A 5295-nucleotide genomic window follows, 5' to 3' on the forward strand; every position below is an offset into this window, starting at 1 on the left:
TGGCTGGACCATCTGCTGCTGCTTCTTCATCTGCAGACCAGAGTCTTGCTTATATCCCTTTCACGCACTCCACCCCCACCTGTCTTCTGGAGGACAGTCCATGCCTGTCAGCTCCACCCTGAAACCAGTCAGTAAACAATCCCAAATCTATACTGAGTCCTGACTCTCCCCTTACACTCAAGTGAATGGTTGTGAAAGTAGACTGTATCAGTTTCCTGTTGCTGCTATAACCAACTGCAGCAAACTCAGGGCTGAAAACAACATAGTGTATTCTCTTCCAGATTCAGCGGTCAGAAATCCAAAAATCAGTCTCACTGGGCTCAAGTCAGGCTGTTGGCAGGGCTGGTTCCTTCTGGAGGCTTTGAGGAGAAAATCCATTCCCTTACCCTTTCAAGCTTCTGCAGCCACTGGCCTCCCTCCCAGAATCCCTCCCAGCTCGTTTCAACTGCCACGCCTCCTACTCCTTGCTTCTTCTTGCTTCCCTCTTAGGAGGATGCTTGAGACTGGATGTAGGACCCACCCCAAAAATCCAGGATAATCTCCCCCATCTCGAGGTCCTTAATCATATCCGCAAGTCTCTTGTGACATTCACAGGTTCCAGGGACCAGGACATGGACATTTGGGGCCAGGGGAAATATTCAGCCTAACACAAGGAATGAGGTAGGGACCCACCAAGCTAAATGAAACTTTGAGCCACTGAAAACTGGGTTTAGATTCAATGTCACAAAACACACCAGGGATGGTTCGGGCTGTGAGGGAACAAGTTGGAGAAGGGCTGATCTGTGGGGAGAAGACCTACAGCTGGGCAATTTTCTGAGTTCTTAACAGTCACCACGGTATGACCCAGGTCAGCTGGTTGAACCAGCAGAGCAACCCAGTAACCTGAAAACGTGTCAGTAGCACTGTAGGAAAGGGTGTCAAGGATCCAGTGTGGTCCCACCCAGGAGCAGGTGGGACCAGCACCCCTCCTTGATATGCATCAAGGGGGACAGAGGAGTCACCTTTTTTGGCTCAAGTTACAGTCTGACATGGAAGGACAGTCTCTGCATCAGAAATATAAAACCCTTTGCCTTGTGCCCACACATACCTCTGTGATATTGATCTAAGACTGAAAAGGAGAAGGTAATAGATAACACCAAAATTTAAAATCTTTAAGGTCTTTCCTCTTCAGTAAAGGAAGCCTAACTCACTTTTTTACCAACACTTTCAACAAGAAAATTAGAAATGCTGGACAAATTATTTTTTTAATATTTTATTTATTTATTTGAGAGAGAGAGGAGAGAGAGAGAGCACGAGTTAGGGGGAGGGGCAGAGAGAGAAGCAGACTCCCCGCTGAGCAGGGATCCTGATGCGGGACTCAGTCACAGCACCCTGGGATCATGACCTGAGCTGAAGGGAGACGCTTCACCGAGTGAGCCACCCAGGTGCCCATTTTTTTTTTTAAGATTTTATTTTTAATTAATTTCTGCACCCAGTGAGGGGCTGGAACTCACAACTCAGAGATTAAGAGTCTCGCACTCCTCTGACTGAGCCAGCCAGGTGCCCCAACGACAAATTAGTTTTTTGAAAAGTCTCTTGGAAAACATTAGAGCTCACCAAGGCAGGGATATATAAACAGAATATTATGTCACCAGAGGTTGGGAATGCAAGGTTAGTTTAACATCCGAAAATCAATGTAACAAAAAATAGGAGAAAAGGATATTAAAAGCATTTCTGCATGTGAAGAGAAAATCAATCAATAAAATTCACCATGCAAAAGAAAAAATCAAAATCCACTTACAATTTAAAAAAAAAGCCACGGGGTGCCTGGATGGCTCAGTGGGTTAAGCCTCTGCCTTTGGCTCAGGTCACGATCTCAGGGTCCTGGGATCCAGCCCCGAACTGGGCTTTCTGCTCAGCAGGGAGTCTGCTTCCCCTTCTCTCTCTGCCTGCCTCTGCCTACTTGTGATCTCTGTCTGTCAAATAGATAAATAAAATCTTTTAAAAAATAGAAAATAAATTTTTAAAAAGCGTCTTCAGAAATTAGGGGAAAGAGGGAATTTTCTCAATTTGACAGAGAATATCTACAAAAAATTCTACAATAAACGTCATAATGGTGAAATATTGGAAGTTTCCCTCTGACATCAGGAAAGAGACTTGCTACCCCAATTTAAAATTTAAAATTTACCTGGAGGTCCAGGCCAGAGCAATAAAGAAGGGAAAGTTTTCTGGATTAGAAATTTTAAGTCAATCTCACACCCAACATGGGGCTCAAACTCACAGCCCTGAGATCAAGAATAGCGCTCTGGCCAGTGAGCCAGCCAGACGCCCCCGTGGTGGTATATCTGCACAGAGGAATGAATTAGCTACTTTTACAGGCAACTACACAGAGGATTCTCACGATATGTTAAATGAACAAAGGCAATCACCGAAGAATAAAAAATGATTCTATTTGTATAAAGTTCCAAAGCCAGCAAAACTAGTCTCTGGTGGTGGGGGTGACTGGAGGGGAACACAAGGGGCCTCCTGGAGAGCCAGTGAGGATTCTGATCTGGGCGTTGATATGAGATGATGGAGCGAAATGCTCATGTATGATTCATGCACTCACCGATGCGTGAAACGTCAATTAAACGGTTAATAATGAAGGAAAACTGTTTGACAATTCCTCAAAAAGCTAAATACAGAATTACTGTATTAGGGGTGCCTGGGTGGCTCAGTTGGTTGGGCAGCTGCCTTCGGCTCAGGTCATGATCCAAGGGTCCTGGGATCAAGTTCCACATCAGGCTCCCTGCTTGGTGGAGAGCTTGCTTTCCCTCTCCGTCTGCCTGCCACTCTGCCTGCTTGTGCTCTCTGTCTGTCAAATAAATAAATACAATCTTAAAAAAAAAAAAAAAGAATTACCGTATCATCCAACAATTCCACTTTTTTAAGTTTTTATTTATTTATTCATTTAAGTAATCTCTACACCCAACATGGGGCTCGAACTCACCACCCAGAGACCAAGCGTCTCATGCTCTTCTGACTGAGCCAGGAGTCTCTCCACTTCTTGATCCACACCCAAAAGAATCGAAAGCTGGAACTCAGACACTTGCACACCCATGTTCACAGCAGCATTGTTCATCATAACCAAAAAGTGCAAACAGCCCACATCCCCTTCGACAGATAAGTGGACAAACCAAATGCGGTATATGTATACAGCGCCGTATTACTCAGCCTTTACAAAGAAGGGAAACATTTTTATTTATTTCTTTTCCAGCTTTATTGAGATAAAATGGACAGCTAACCTTGTGTAAGTTTAAGGTGAACAGTGTATTAACTTGATACATGTCTATGTCACAAAACCACTACCACCACAGTGTGAGCTAGGAATGAAATTCTGACAGACACACACTACGACCAGGATGAACCCGGAAATCAGGCCAAGTGAGAGAAGCAAGACACAAAAGGACACACACTGCATGATTCCACTTACAAGAGGTACTTGGAGTGGGCAGAGTCATAGACACAGAAAGGGGAATAGAAGTTACCAGGATCCCGGGGACAGGGCACTGCTGTTGAGTGGGTCCTGTTTCTATTCGGGAAGATGGAAAACTTCTGGAGAAAAAAACTTCTGGAGATGGGTGGTAGCGGTGGCTGCACGACATCATAAATGTGCTTAATGACGCCAAATTGTGCACTTAAAAATGGTTCCAGTGTTCAGTTCTGCACCTTCCGCTGAGGTCATGATCTCAGGGGTTGTAGGATGGAGTCCCAAGTCAGGTTCCCTGCTCAGCGGGGAGTCTGCTTCCCCTTCTCCCTCCACTCCTCCCCCTGTTTGTGCTCTATCCCCCAAATAAATAAATGAAATCTCTTAAAAACTAAATGAAATTAAAAACAAAAATGGGGGGTGCCTGGGTGGCTCAGTGGATTAAGCCGCTGCCTTTGGCTCAGGTCATGATCTCAGGGTCCTGGGATCGAGTCCCGCATCAGGCTCTCTGCTCAGCGGGGTGCCTGCTTCCCTCTCTCTCTCTTTCTCTGCCTGCCTCTCCATCTACTTGTGATCTCTCTCTGTCAAATAAATAAATAAAATCTTTAAAAAAAAAAAATGGCCAAGATGGTAAGTTTTATGCCGTGACTACTCTACCACAATTAAATGTTTTAAATTTTGGGGGGTTTAGAATGGTAAATTTTACTCTATAGGGAGTAGTAAAATATAGTAAAATTTTCCATATAATATATATCATATGTATATTTATAACCCCACTTTATCAAGTTAATGATGAATAATTCTTTGTCCATTGGTGTGAAAACATAAACCAAAGGGACAACCCTCTTCAAGAATATAATGTAATGTCTCTTAGAAAGAGACAAGCGGAATTATCCTATCATTTTTAAAGAAATTAAATCAACAGTTTAAATACCTCTTCACAAATCAAAAGCAGGCCCATGAGGTATTACAAGAGTGTTTTCTCAAACACTGAAGACACAAATAATTCTAAACTCACACAAAACATAGCCTAGTGCAGGGATAGGTAAACCACAGTTTGTAGGCTGAATTTGGCTGTGTCTGTCCTCCCCGTCATCTGTGGCTACTCTGGCCCAGAGACCAGAGAATCTGCAAAGCCTAATATGTTTACTCTCTGGCCCTTTACAGAAAACATTTGCCAATAAGAGGGAACTGCCTCCAACTCATTTATAAAGCTAGTATATCCCTGGCACCGAAATCTAACAAGGACAGCATAACAAGGAAAAATTATGCTTTCTCTCATGAATTTAGATAAAAAAACCTTAAACAAAACAGGAATGAAGGAAGGAAGGAATGAACTAATGAGTGAACAAACAAGCTTCCTAAGACTTCCTGAATTTTCAGTCTGCAGCCCCTGGGCATGTTTGGTTCCTCCTGTGGCGTCATTTTGTTAACGATCAGTCTCTTTTAGTTCATTTATTCAACCGTGGAAGGCACCATTGCTAACCATCCCTTTTCCTTTGCCTACATCCCAGCCCCTCTTGCGGGTAATAGGAGCCACATCACTCACTTTTAGCCAATGAGACATAAAGGGAAATCTGCAGGGAAGACTTCTGGGAAAGCTCTTGCTTGCTCTCTCTCTTTCTCCTTTTTTTAAATAACAGTTTCTTCCCCCACCCCCCTTTTTAAAAATATTTATTTATTTGATAGAGAGAGCAGGAAAGCACAAACAGGGGGAGCGGCAGAGGGAGAGGGAGAAGCAGGCTCCCTGCTGAGTAGAGAGCTCAAAGTAAGGCTCGATCCCAGGACTCTGGGATCATGATCTGAGCCAAAGGCTGATGCTTAATGGACTGAGCCACCCAGGTGCCCCA

Source organism: Lutra lutra, chromosome 4 (genome assembly GCF_902655055.1).
Source record: "Lutra lutra chromosome 4, mLutLut1.2, whole genome shotgun sequence".
Taxonomy (NCBI): Eukaryota; Metazoa; Chordata; class Mammalia; order Carnivora; family Mustelidae; genus Lutra; species Lutra lutra.